The sequence below is a fragment of the Salvelinus fontinalis genome, chromosome 8 (assembly GCF_029448725.1).
Source record: "Salvelinus fontinalis isolate EN_2023a chromosome 8, ASM2944872v1, whole genome shotgun sequence".
Classification (NCBI taxonomy): Eukaryota; Metazoa; Chordata; class Actinopteri; order Salmoniformes; family Salmonidae; genus Salvelinus; species Salvelinus fontinalis.
In genome coordinates, this window is record NC_074672.1 from 1,327,424 (window position 1) to 1,342,490 (window position 15,067).

The window sequence follows — 15,067 nt, forward strand, 5'->3', positions numbered from 1 at the left end:
AGAACTTTACAGAGGTAAACTGTGTCTGTTCCTTTTACTATTACAGGTATGTAACAGAACTTCCGAACGTTCAAATATATACACAATATGTAATGACATGCTATTTAACAACTTTGTCAAGATATTATCACGTTAGGAAAGGTTTTGTTTTGGCTTTGTGTCGAACTGAGTGAGAGAAGAATGTGATTTACATTGAGTGTGAGTATATGTTAGCTTGATGCTAGCTGAGGTAAAAAACGATTTACGAGTCACAGAGACTATGTTTACTGAGTAGCTTACTTGTACTGGATTTTGTCTAGGAGATTTTTTATAAAGAATTAATTGTTAGGGATTTCTGAGTTAGTTTTACATGTAATTGGTTTTGTGTAAAATTGTGCTCACTAGCTGGTAAACTGGCCGAGCACGCTCAGTCTGGTGGACTTTTAGTGCATACAGTGAGAGAGATGATTTTCTGGAGGTGCCACTATCTTAAAGCTGAATGTATTGTTGTCCGTTTTCTATAGAGGTAGCGGTATATAGAAAAACATTCAGTTACAGCCCCCACACTCATCGCTAGAGATCTAACTTCAGACTCCCTCCAAAACCACTGAACCCCTCAACACACCGAAAGAGATTACGGTGCACACCCTTAGAGGGAGCCGAAACAGGATAACTCCCTCCAAACTCACAAAGACACAGAGGAGGAGGAACTATCCAACACCCAGGGAGAGAGAACGAGTGACCTCAGTCGAACACAGAAAGAGGAGGTGGAAGAGGCGTTAGAGGAGGAGGTTACCCCAGAGGCAATTCCTCCTGTTCATGTGAGCAAGAAAGAGCAGAAGGCTTCTGATCAGCCAAATGGCAGGCAGAGGGAGAGGTCATAGTGATTCACACCCACAGAGAGAAAGACAACCCACACAACCTCTTGGTTGAGATGAACCACACAGAGGTAGAGGCAGAGGGCCTTCAGGGCTAGCCAGTCAGCCTGCCTGCTCTGATCCTCAAGTCAATTGTATTTAAATTCATGTTCATTTAAAGACTTTTATTCAAGAATTTAAAAGTCCCATTTACTTAATGATCATTTTTCACTGTCTTCAACCCTCAAGAACCAGGGTGAGTCTGGGTCGCCCTTTTACTGGGCAAACACAACTTGCATATCGTCATAGACTAGGCCGAAACGTTAATCTTTTAACCTTGCTTGAATAAAACAATGCATAAAATTGGGATGTTTCCCAGATATTTACATAACCTACTCCACACTTGCAAAGTGAAAGTTTATAGAAAAGTTCTGAAATTACGTAGTAAACAGAAGAAAAGCAGAATTGAGTCCAATTATAATGCAAATAATTTAATGGTCTATGGTTCAATCCCATTTCTGAATGTCTGATGAATAATTAATATTGTTCCCCTCTTCCTTGTGGCAGGCGCAGCAGCACACTGCCCTCCAAAGCCTGCAAAAAAATTGCCTGACTGCCCCTTTCCTAGCTCTGCATGGAACATCCAGTGTCACGTCCTTGGTGACGTGTTGGGTGACATCCGGGAAGACCACAGCAACCTCCTCTGGAAAGGGAAAAAAGAGGAACAGAATGTAAACATGCAAATCGTAGCTTCTAAACACTGGCCAGTTGAAAGGTTCTACTAAGATGTCATGACAAACGGCACTTGTCAGAGTGCTCTCTAAGTGTTACCTACCTGCTTGGATGTCAGCTGGCAGAGTGGCGAAGACAGCCATCGTGAGAGTCCTTTCTTCAGGTGTGACGTCCAAAACCTCCAAGATGGAAGAGATGGGCTCTGCCTCTGTGTAGGTGGTGATGTCTTTAACCACCAGGTGTGAAGATGCCGGGTCTGCCTCTGTGTTAGGGGTGATGTCTTTAACCTCCAGGCTGGAAGATGCAGGGTCTGCCTCTATGTTAGGGGTGGTGTCCACAACCTCCAGGTGGGAAGAAGCCTGGTCTTCCTCTGTATTAAGGGTGATGTCCACAACCTCCAGGTGGGAAGAAGCCTGGTCTGCCTCTGTGTTAGGGGTGATGTCTTTGACCTCCAGGCTGGAAGATGCAGGGTCTGCCTCTATGTTAGGGGTGGTGTCCACAACCTCCAGGTGGGAAGAAGCCTGGTCTTCCTCTGTATTAAGGGTGATGTCCACAACCTCCAGGTGGAAAGAAGCCTGCTCTACCTCTATGTTAGGGGTGATGTCCACAACCTCCAAGTGGGAGGAAGCCGGGTCTGCGTCTGTTATGGGTGACAACAACAATCCTTATGAGCTCTACTACTACAAGGCACCAAGATGTCATCACAACAGGCATCTGTCAGAATGCTCTCTATCATTGCTACTCACCTGCTTGGATGTCAGCTGGTAGTGTGGTGGAGACGGCCACCGCGAGGACAGGGGGGACTGGTAGGGTGGCTGCAGGGGGCTGGAAGCAGCTCTGCACCTCGTCCGCCACAAAGGCACAGACAGAGCTCATATAAAAAGGGCTCTGGAGGTCATCCGTGGAGAAGGACTGACTGATTCTCCCGAGGATCGACCGCACAGAGTCAAAAGCAGCAGCCCGGGAGAAAGGGATGTGAGGGGAAGGGTCCTTTAACATGCAGGAGATCTTCTCCACTACAGCCGCCACCATGCCCACGGCCATCCCGCTTATAAGGATTGGGTGCTCTGAATGGCCTTCCTCTGGCTGAAGCCACAGGGCCAGGAGGAGCCTGGGCACCACCTCCACCACCACCTGAGATGGGCTGAGGAGGTTGCTATGGGGCTCATTGGACTGCTCGCCCAGAATGCTCACAGCTCTCTCCACGATGCTGTGGACCTTTGGATCGCTGAATCAACAAAACGGAGAAGACAAAGCTAAACGATGTGCAATGTTCTCACATAGAACACTGTCTTAGTCTGTTTCTGGGTAGTTCCAGATGTGTATATAAATGGATCAAGTCATATGCAGGGCAGTACATGGAACTCACATGTCAGCTGGCGAGGTGGAGTACATGGAGCGACGGAGCTTGCAGAAAGCCTCGTGCTCTATGTTCATCATTTTTAGGCAAGTGTTTACTTCCCAGGCCTGCAGTATGAAACAGGAAGTCCCATTAGTGTAATTTCACAACAGATCTATCCTGCTGTGCTAACTAGTTGTTGAAAGGCTAGTAAAGAGCTCACTAACTTGTAGTATATCTCTAACTCTCATTCTCTTACCAGCCGAGCGAGGTCATTTCCCTCCTCCAGGGTTTCCTTCCACACCCTTCAAATAAAATACAGAGCAATTCAACTTTCCTGACTTCTGATTTTTCTGTTGTTTATTTTACCCACACCTCCTGGAGTGCTGCTGGTGGCAGGGAATGGCAGTGAAGGTGAGTGCTGACGTGATACTCACCTCTCCCTAAGGGATTTTTTGCCCTGAGACACCAGCCAGTTGCTCATGTGCTCCGTGGTGACATGGGGCGGGACCTGGCCTTGACTCTGGAGCAGCAGATAGTGGACCATGAGCTTCTTCTGCAAGATGAGGTAAGGTGTGAGACCGTGCCATGAAATACCATATCATGTGCTTTCAGAAGGGCCTCTCGCAACATTTCACAACTGCTCAAGCCTGACAATTTGCAAGTGATATTAAGAACTCTTATGACCAACTTCTCTAAACTGTCTTGAAATACAACTATCTGTTGTTTATGTTTTTGTGGGATGTATCTTACCTGTTTATTATAATATGTTTCCTCCCAGCAGGCCTGCAGAGTCTGAAAATAAAGGCTGCTTCTACAGAATTCCTTTGAAGATAATGAAAATAATGATGCTTTGTTATGCACATTATGCACAGGCATTTACAGTATGCTAAAATGCATTTCTCCTAAGATTACCTTTGTGGGACCATAAGTGAACTCCGGAATGCACAAAACCCTATCCATGGTAAGATGGGGAAGAAATGCAGCGCTATAGATATACGGGATGCTCTAGAGATAACAGAAATGACTTAAAGTCGCGAATGATCAATGACTGTGGAGTCGTCCAATATGCTGCACTTAGATTTGAGTTGTAGGTGATGTTTGGCGCAAATAGAATGTTTACATTCTATTGCCATGGAGAAATGGAATGTGTAGAACCTGTATAAATGGGTATGCTTCTATGTCTTAATTTCGTGAAAGATTAAGTTCTTTGTTATGTCATAATGTGTTTGAGGACGTAGGAGCCCGTTCCTGATTCATGACGCGGTTATCCAGGTGCATGTTGCTTAGACCTACTAATCCAATCTTGGTTTACAAGTTAAATACATTGTTTATATATGCCTATACAAATCTATCGACCACTTCCATTTAAAGCAATGATTGTCAATTGAAAATGTGGTTGTTGTGTTATCCTGTGGTGCGCCTTGAGTGTCAGTCCCCTTAAGCACATTATTCCAATATTTCCGAGCTCTGAATTGATACAATGAACATTTTGCAAAGATGATCGGTTCAAAATAAGAGTATGAATGACAATACACGTATGACTTGGATTGTATGCATAATAGTGTAGTAACCAATATTGCTCGGCGTGGGAACTTTTGGTGTTAGGAAAGTATCCGTTATAAGTCGTATCAAATTTATTTGTATAGCCCTTCGTACATCAGCTGATATCTCAAAGTGCTGTACAGAAACCCAGCCTAAAACCCCAAACAGCAAGCAATGCAGGTGTAGAAGCACGGTGGCTAGGAAAAACTCCCTAGAATGGCCAAAACCTAGGAAGAAACCTAGAGGAACCAGGCTATGAGGGGTGGCCAGTCCTCTTCTGGCTGTGACGGGTGGAGATTATAACAGAACATGGCCAAGATGTTCAAATGTTCATAAATGTCCAGCATGGTCAAATAATAATAATCACAGTAATTGTCGAGGGTGCAGCACCTCAGGAGTAAATGTCAGTTGGCTTTTCATAGCCGATCATTAAGAGTATCTCTACCGCTCCTGCGGTCTCTAGAGAGTTGAAAACAGCAGGTCTGGGACAGGTAGCACATCCGGTGAACAGGTCAGGGTTCCATAGCCGCAGGCAGAACAGTTGGCCAGGTGGACTGAGGACAGCAAGGAGTCATCATGTCAGGTCGTCCTCAGGCATAGTCCTAGGGCTCAGGTCTTCCGAGAGAGAAAGAAAGAGAGAATTAGAGAGAGCATGCTTAAATTCACACAGGACACCGGATAAGACAGGACAAGTACTCCAGATGTAACAAACTGACCCTAGCCCCCCGACACATAAACTAATGCAGCATAAATACTGGAGGCTGAGACAGAAGGGGTCAGGAGACACTGTGGCCCCATCCAATGATACCTACTACAACCGCTGTGCTGTATACAAGCCTGTGAATAGAATGTGTCTGACTATATGGTGGAAAGACTAGTGTATGTATTTCATTTTGACTTTTGCGTGGCTAAGGCTATGTTTTTTATTTAAGTAGTATGTGTTCAGGAAGTGGAAATTAGTCTAAGCTATAAGAAGTTTGTTAATGGATATTTATATTTTGTGTTTTAAGTTATCATTTCAGTTTTACTTGGTGTTATCACTGTTACACACAGTGTAACCATCCGAAGAATAAAATCAATGTGTGGATGTTGATTGGACAATGTATATGTGCTTTGCAGAAGCCATTTTTTTGCATTCCCTGTAGTGTGTATTCTACTGGAGTATGATCAGATTGCTTTGTTTAAGCCAGAATGAAGACTTGGTCTGAGAAACTATGCCAATTATAGCATGATAGCTATTTTTGTTTTAAATAAGGCAATGTATATATGACCCCCTTTCAAAGAGTCGCTCATTTATCACTTTCTTGCAGATATACAGTGCCTTCAGAAAGTGTTCATACCCCTTAACTTATTCCTCATTTTGTTTTCTTACAGCCTGAATTCCAAATGGATTAAATTATAGTTTTTTTATCATCTCACCCAGCTACAGACAATATCCCATAATGACAAAGTGAAAATATGTTTTTACATTTTTTCTCAAATGTATTGAAAATGAAATACAGAAATATCTCATTTACGTAAGTATTCACAATACATGTTAGAATCACCTTTTGCAGCGATTAAAGATGTGAGTCTTTCTGGGTAAGTCTCCAAGGGCTTTGCACCCCTGGATTGTACCATATTTGCAATATCAATATTTACAGTACCAGTCAAAAGTCTGGACACTTACTCATTTAAGGGTTTTTCTTTATTTATAAAAAATGTTACATTTTAGAATAATAGTGAACACATCAAAACTATGAAATAGCACAATTGGACTTAACTGGTGTACCTTCTTAAAAGTTAATTTGTGGAATTTCTTTCCTTAAAGTGTTTGAGCCAATAGGTTGTGTTGTGACAAGGTAGGGATGGTTTACAGAAGATGTCCCTATTTGGTAAAAGACCAAGTCCATATTATGCCAAGAACAGCTCAAATAAGCAAAGAGAAACAACAGTCCATCTTTACTTAAGACATGAAGGTCAGTCAAAACGGAAATTTCAAGAACTTTGAAAGTTTCTTCTAGTGCAGTCACAAAAACCATGAAGCGCTATGATGAAACTGGCTCTCATGAGGAAGACCCAGAGTTACCTCTGCTGCAGAAGATAAGTTCACTAGAGTTAACTGCACCTCAGATTGGAGCCCAAATAAATGCTTCATAGAGTTCAAGAAACACACACATCTCAACATGCACTGTTCAGAGGAGACTGCTTGAATCAGGCCTTCATGGTCGAATTGCTCCATTGAAGCCACTACTAACGGACGGACACCAATAATAAGAAGAGACTTGCTTGGGCCAAGAGACACGAGCAATGGACCTTAGACTGGTGGAAATCTGTCCTTTGGTCTGATGAGTCCAAATTTTAGATTTTTGGCTTTCAATGTGTGTGTAAAGAATCCAGGGTGTTTAGTATGGTCTACGCTTCATTATAAAACTATTTGTTGAATGGTTTAAAATCCGTCAGAAGCTGCTTTCAATTCATGGTGGCTCTGAATAAGTCTTGACGGAGACAGAGCTTGTTTTGCCAAGGAAAGTGAAAAGGACTGAGGGAAAGAAAAACACAAAATACATGGAAAGGAACATGGAAGAACCTCAAAGAACATTGCATTTTCAAGATCATGTAACATCAAACATAACATCAAAATGCATCTTATATTCCTTCCCTTACAGAAAAACCACATGATTTCAACTTACATTTGATGTGAAAATATGTTTTGGAACACAACGTAATCACATTTTCACATGTGTAGTTTAACATTAGTTTAATGTTGCTTTACATGTTATCACATTATCTTCACATAAGATTACATGAAAACATGTTTTTGGAACACTTCCCGTGTTCACATGTGAAATTCATGTGGTTTTTGCGTAAACGCCCTGCAGTTCCACACTCAAGGATCTTAATAATGCTTTAAAATGCACATGTACGATTGTGCATGTGTAATGGGTTGAAAACAAAGTCACTAAAAACAGACACCCATTTATTATTTATTCACCCCCCCCCCCAATTTGTTTATGTATTTGTCTTAATTAATCTAAATTGTAATTTCTACATACTTTAGCGTTAGCAGTCCATCAGGCCAATAGATGGCGCTGTTGCACTGTTGTAGCAGGAGAAACAGCAAGTTCTGGCCAAGCGCTCACCATTCTGCAGAATAAGGATCAGAACTTTACAGAGGTAAACTGTGTCTGTTCCTTTTACTATTACAGGTATGTAACAGAACTTCCGAACGTTCAAATATATACACAATATGTAATGACATGCTATTTAACAACTTTGTCAAGATATTATCACGTTAGGAAAGGTTTTGTTTTGGCTTTGTGTCGAACTGAGTGAGAGAAGAATGTGATTTACATTGAGTGTGAGTATATGTTAGCTTGATGCTAGCTGAGGTAAAAAACGATTTACGAGTCACAGAGACTATGTTTACTGAGTAGCTTACTTGTACTGGATTTTGTCTAGGAGATTTTTTATAAAGAATTAATTGTTAGGGATTTCTGAGTTAGTTTTACATGTAATTGGTTTTGTGTAAAATTGTGCTCACTAGCTGGTAAACTGGCCGAGCACGCTCAGTCTGGTGGACTTTTAGTGCATACAGTGAGAGAGATGATTTTCTGGAGGTGCCACTATCTTAAAGCTGAATGTATTGTTGTCCGTTTTCTATAGAGGTAGCGGTATATAGAAAAACATTCAGTTACAGCCCCCACACTCATCGCTAGAGATCTAACTTCAGACTCCCTCCAAAACCACTGAACCCCTCAACACACCGAAAGAGATTACGGTGCACACCCTTAGAGGGAGCCGAAACAGGATAACTCCCTCCAAACTCACAAAGACACAGAGGAGGAGGAACTATCCAACACCCAGGGAGAGAGAACGAGTGACCTCAGTCGAACACAGAAAGAGGAGGTGGAAGAGGCGTTAGAGGAGGAGGTTACCCCAGAGGCAATTCCTCCTGTTCATGTGAGCAAGAAAGAGCAGAAGGCTTCTGATCAGCCAAATGGCAGGCAGAGGGAGAGGTCATAGTGATTCACACCCACAGAGAGAAAGACAACCCACACAACCTCTTGGTTGAGATGAACCACACAGAGGTAGAGGCAGAGGGCCTTCAGGGCTAGCCAGTCAGCCTGCCTGCTCTGATCCTCAAGTCAATTGTATTTAAATTCATGTTCATTTAAAGACTTTTATTCAAGAATTTAAAAGTCCCATTTACTTAATGATCATTTTTCACTGTCTTCAACCCTCAAGAACCAGGGTGAGTCTGGGTCGCCCTTTTACTGGGCAAACACAACTTGCATATCGTCATAGACTAGGCCGAAACGTTAATCTTTTAACCTTGCTTGAATAAAACAATGCATAAAATTGGGATGTTTCCCAGGTATTTACATAACCTACTCCACACTTGCAAAGTGAAAGTTTATAGAAAAGTTCTGAAATTACGTAGTAAACAGAAGAAAAGCAGAATTGAGTCCAATTATAATGCAAATAATTTAATGGTCTATGGTTCAATCCCATTTCTGAATGTCTGATGAATAATTAATATTGTTCCCCTCTTCCTTGTGGCAGGCGCAGCAGCACACTGCCCTCCAAAGCCTGCAAAAAAATTGCCTGACTGCCCCTTTCCTAGCTCTGCATGGAACATCCAGTGTCACGTCCTTGGTGACGTGTTGGGTGACATCCGGGAAGACCACAGCAACCTCCTCTGGAAAGGGAAAAAAGAGGAACAGAATGTAAACATGCAAATCGTAGCTTCTAAACACTGGCCAGTTGAAAGGTTCTACTAAGATGTCATGACAAACGGCACTTGTCAGAGTGCTCTCTAAGTGTTACCTACCTGCTTGGATGTCAGCTGGCAGAGTGGCGAAGACAGCCATCGTGAGAGTCCTTTCTTCAGGTGTGACGTCCAAAACCTCCAAGATGGAAGAGATGGGCTCTGCCTCTGTGTAGGTGGTGATGTCTTTAACCACCAGGTGTGAAGATGCCGGGTCTGCCTCTGTGTTAGGGGTGATGTCTTTAACCTCCAGGCTGGAAGATGCAGGGTCTGCCTCTATGTTAGGGGTGGTGTCCACAACCTCCAGGTGGGAAGAAGCCTGGTCTTCCTCTGTATTAAGGGTGATGTCCACAACCTCCAGGTGGGAAGAAGCCTGGTCTGCCTCTGTGTTAGGGGTGATGTCTTTGACCTCCAGGCTGGAAGATGCAGGGTCTGCCTCTATGTTAGGGGTGGTGTCCACAACCTCCAGGTGGGAAGAAGCCTGGTCTTCCTCTGTATTAAGGGTGATGTCCACAACCTCCAGGTGGAAAGAAGCCTGCTCTACCTCTATGTTAGGGGTGATGTCCACAACCTCCAAGTGGGAGGAAGCCGGGTCTGCGTCTGTTATGGGTGACAACAACAATCCTTATGAGCTCTACTACTACAAGGCACCAAGATGTCATCACAACAGGCATCTGTCAGAATGCTCTCTATCATTGCTACTCACCTGCTTGGATGTCAGCTGGTAGTGTGGTGGAGACGGCCACCGCGAGGACAGGGGGGACTGGTAGGGTGGCTGCAGGGGGCTGGAAGCAGCTCTGCACCTCGTCCGCCACAAAGGCACAGACAGAGCTCATATAAAAAGGGCTCTGGAGGTCATCCGTGGAGAAGGACTGACTGATTCTCCCGAGGATCGACCGCACAGAGTCAAAAGCAGCAGCCCGGGAGAAAGGGATGTGAGGGGAAGGGTCCTTTAACATGCAGGAGATCTTCTCCACTACAGCCGCCACCATGCCCACGGCCATCCCGCTTATAAGGATTGGGTGCTCTGAATGGCCTTCCTCTGGCTGAAGCCACAGGGCCAGGAGGAGCCTGGGCACCACCTCCACCACCACCTGAGATGGGCTGAGGAGGTTGCTATGGGGCTCATTGGACTGCTCGCCCAGAATGCTCACAGCTCTCTCCACGATGCTGTGGACCTTTGGATCGCTGAATCAACAAAACGGAGAAGACAAAGCTAAACGATGTGCAATGTTCTCACATAGAACACTGTCTTAGTCTGTTTCTGGGTAGTTCCAGATGTGTATATAAATGGATCAAGTCATATGCAGGGCAGTACATGGAACTCACATGTCAGCTGGCGAGGTGGAGTACATGGAGCGACGGAGCTTGCAGAAAGCCTCGTGCTCTATGTTCATCATTTTTAGGCAAGTGTTTACTTCCCAGGCCTGCAGTATGAAACAGGAAGTCCCATTAGTGTAATTTCACAACAGATCTATCCTGCTGTGCTAACTAGTTGTTGAAAGGCTAGTAAAGAGCTCACTAACTTGTAGTATATCTCTAACTCTCATTCTCTTACCAGCCGAGCGAGGTCATTTCCCTCCTCCAGGGTTTCCTTCCACACCCTTCAAATAAAATACAGAGCAATTCAACTTTCCTGACTTCTGATTTTTCTGTTGTTTATTTTACCCACACCTCCTGGAGTGCTGCTGGTGGCAGGGAATGGCAGTGAAGGTGAGTGCTGACGTGATACTCACCTCTCCCTAAGGGATTTTTTGCCCTGAGACACCAGCCAGTTGCTCATGTGCTCCGTGGTGACATGGGGCGGGACCTGGCCTTGACTCTGGAGCAGCAGATAGTGGACCATGAGCTTCTTCTGCAAGATGAGGTAAGGTGTGAGACCGTGCCATGAAATACCATATCATGTGCTTTCAGAAGGGCCTCTCGCAACATTTCACAACTGCTCAAGCCTGACAATTTGCAAGTGATATTAAGAACTCTTATGACCAACTTCTCTAAACTGTCTTGAAATACAACTATCTGTTGTTTATGTTTTTGTGGGATGTATCTTACCTGTTTATTATAATATGTTTCCTCCCAGCAGGCCTGCAGAGTCTGAAAATAAAGGCTGCTTCTACAGAATTCCTTTGAAGATAATGAAAATAATGATGCTTTGTTATGCACATTATGCACAGGCATTTACAGTATGCTAAAATGCATTTCTCCTAAGATTACCTTTGTGGGACCATAAGTGAACTCCGGAATGCACAAAACCCTATCCATGGTAAGATGGGGAAGAAATGCAGCGCTATAGATATACGGGATGCTCTAGAGATAACAGAAATGACTTAAAGTCGCGAATGATCAATGACTGTGGAGTCGTCCAATATGCTGCACTTAGATTTGAGTTGTAGGTGATGTTTGGCGCAAATAGAATGTTTACATTCTATTGCCATGGAGAAATGGAATGTGTAGAACCTGTATAAATGGGTATGCTTCTATGTCTTAATTTCGTGAAAGATTAAGTTCTTTGTTATGTCATAATGTGTTTGAGGACGTAGGAGCCCGTTCCTGATTCATGACGCGGTTATCCAGGTGCATGTTGCTTAGACCTACTAATCCAATCTTGGTTTACAAGTTAAATACATTGTTTATATATGCCTATACAAATCTATCGACCACTTCCATTTAAAGCAATGATTGTCAATTGAAAATGTGGTTGTTGTGTTATCCTGTGGTGCGCCTTGAGTGTCAGTCCCCTTAAGCACATTATTCCAATATTTCCGAGCTCTGAATTGATACAATGAACATTTTGCAAAGATGATCGGTTCAAAATAAGAGTATGAATGACAATACACGTATGACTTGGATTGTATGCATAATAGTGTAGTAACCAATATTGCTCGGCGTGGGAACTTTTGGTGTTAGGAAAGTATCCGTTATAAGTCGTATCAAATTTATTTGTATAGCCCTTCGTACATCAGCTGATATCTCAAAGTGCTGTACAGAAACCCAGCCTAAAACCCCAAACAGCAAGCAATGCAGGTGTAGAAGCACGGTGGCTAGGAAAAACTCCCTAGAATGGCCAAAACCTAGGAAGAAACCTAGAGGAACCAGGCTATGAGGGGTGGCCAGTCCTCTTCTGGCTGTGACGGGTGGAGATTATAACAGAACATGGCCAAGATGTTCAAATGTTCATAAATGTCCAGCATGGTCAAATAATAATAATCACAGTAATTGTCGAGGGTGCAGCACCTCAGGAGTAAATGTCAGTTGGCTTTTCATAGCCGATCATTAAGAGTATCTCTACCGCTCCTGCGGTCTCTAGAGAGTTGAAAACAGCAGGTCTGGGACAGGTAGCACATCCGGTGAACAGGTCAGGGTTCCATAGCCGCAGGCAGAACAGTTGGCCAGGTGGACTGAGGACAGCAAGGAGTCATCATGTCAGGTCGTCCTCAGGCATAGTCCTAGGGCTCAGGTCTTCCGAGAGAGAAAGAAAGAGAGAATTAGAGAGAGCATGCTTAAATTCACACAGGACACCGGATAAGACAGGACAAGTACTCCAGATGTAACAAACTGACCCTAGCCCCCCGACACATAAACTAATGCAGCATAAATACTGGAGGCTGAGACAGAAGGGGTCAGGAGACACTGTGGCCCCATCCAATGATACCTACTACAACCGCTGTGCTGTATACAAGCCTGTGAATAGAATGTGTCTGACTATATGGTGGAAAGACTAGTGTATGTATTTCATTTTGACTTTTGCGTGGCTAAGGCTATGTTTTTTATTTAAGTAGTATGTGTTCAGGAAGTGGAAATTAGTCTAAGCTATAAGAAGTTTGTTAATGGATATTTATATTTTGTGTTTTAAGTTATCATTTCAGTTTTACTTGGTGTTATCACTGTTACACACAGTGTAACCATCCGAAGAATAAAATCAATGTGTGGATGTTGATTGGACAATGTATATGTGCTTTGCAGAAGCCATTTTTTTGCATTCCCTGTAGTGTGTATTCTACTGGAGTATGATCAGATTGCTTTGTTTAAGCCAGAATGAAGACTTGGTCTGAGAAACTATGCCAATTATAGCATGATAGCTATTTTTGTTTTAAATAAGGCAATGTATATATGACCCCCTTTCAAAGAGTCGCTCATTTATCACTTTCTTGCAGATATACAGTGCCTTCAGAAAGTGTTCATACCCCTTAACTTATTCCTCATTTTGTTTTCTTACAGCCTGAATTCCAAATGGATTAAATTATAGTTTTTTTATCATCTCACCCAGCTACAGACAATATCCCATAATGACAAAGTGAAAATATGTTTTTACATTTTTTCTCAAATGTATTGAAAATGAAATACAGAAATATCTCATTTACGTAAGTATTCACAATACATGTTAGAATCACCTTTTGCAGCGATTAAAGATGTGAGTCTTTCTGGGTAAGTCTCCAAGGGCTTTGCACCCCTGGATTGTACCATATTTGCAATATCAATATTTACAGTACCAGTCAAAAGTCTGGACACTTACTCATTTAAGGGTTTTTCTTTATTTATAAAAAATGTTACATTTTAGAATAATAGTGAACACATCAAAACTATGAAATAGCACAATTGGACTTAACTGGTGTACCTTCTTAAAAGTTAATTTGTGGAATTTCTTTCCTTAAAGTGTTTGAGCCAATAGGTTGTGTTGTGACAAGGTAGGGATGGTTTACAGAAGATGTCCCTATTTGGTAAAAGACCAAGTCCATATTATGCCAAGAACAGCTCAAATAAGCAAAGAGAAACAACAGTCCATCTTTACTTAAGACATGAAGGTCAGTCAAAACGGAAATTTCAAGAACTTTGAAAGTTTCTTCTAGTGCAGTCACAAAAACCATGAAGCGCTATGATGAAACTGGCTCTCATGAGGAAGACCCAGAGTTACCTCTGCTGCAGAAGATAAGTTCACTAGAGTTAACTGCACCTCAGATTGGAGCCCAAATAAATGCTTCATAGAGTTCAAGAAACACACACATCTCAACATGCACTGTTCAGAGGAGACTGCTTGAATCAGGCCTTCATGGTCGAATTGCTCCATTGAAGCCACTACTAAAGGACGGACACCAATAATAAGAAGAGACTTGCTTGGGCCAAGAGACACGAGCAATGGACCTTAGACTGGTGGAAATCTGTCCTTTGGTCTGATGAGTCCAAATTTTAGATTTTTGGCTTTCAATGTGTGTGTAAAGAATCCAGGGTGTTTAGTATGGTCTACGCTTCATTATAAAACTATTTGTTGAATGGTTTAAAATCCGTCAGAAGCTGCTTTCAATTCATGGTGGCTCTGAATAAGTCTTGACGGAGACAGAGCTTGTTTTGCCAAGGAAAGTGAAAAGGACTGAGGGAAAGAAAAACACAAAATACATGGAAAGGAACATGGAAGAACCTCAAAGAACATTGCATTTTCAAGATCATGTAACATCAAACATAACATCAAAATGCATCTTATATTCCTTCCCTTACAGAAAAACCACATGATTTCAACTTACATTTGATGTGAAAATATGTTTTGGAACACAACGTAATCACATTTTCACATGTGTAGTTTAACATTAGTTTAATGTTGCTTTACATGTTATCACATTATCTTCACATAAGATTACATGAAAACATGTTTTTGGAACACTTCCCGTGTTCACATGTGAAATTCATGTGGTTTTTGCGTAAACGCCCTGCAGTTCCACACTCAAGGATCTTAATAATGCTTTAAAATGCACATGTACGATTGTGCATGTGTAATGGGTTGAAAACAAAGTCACTAAAAACAGACACCCATTTATTATTTATTCACCCCCCCCCCCCAATTTGTTTATGTATTTGTCTTAATTAATCTAAATT

General features: G+C 42.5%; 2 long non-coding RNA genes across 3 annotated transcripts; both read left to right on the forward strand.

Moving 5' to 3' along the window:
- LOC129860348 (uncharacterized) lies at positions 1–5,545 on the forward strand. Its single transcript, XR_008760354.1, has 3 exons — positions 1–46; positions 1,404–3,475; positions 3,692–5,545. It is a non-coding gene; the product is annotated as an uncharacterized LOC129860348 (long non-coding RNA).
- Positions 5,546–7,562: 2,017 nt separating this feature from the next.
- LOC129860346 (uncharacterized) lies at positions 7,563–13,139 on the forward strand. Of its 2 annotated transcripts, none has more exons than XR_008760352.1 (3): positions 7,563–7,640; positions 8,998–11,069; positions 11,283–13,139. It is a non-coding gene; the product is annotated as an uncharacterized LOC129860346 (long non-coding RNA). The 2 variants fall into 2 exon arrangements; XR_008760351.1 differs by having other exon boundaries at positions 11,286–13,139.
- The last annotated feature ends 1,928 nt before the right edge of the window (positions 13,140–15,067 follow it).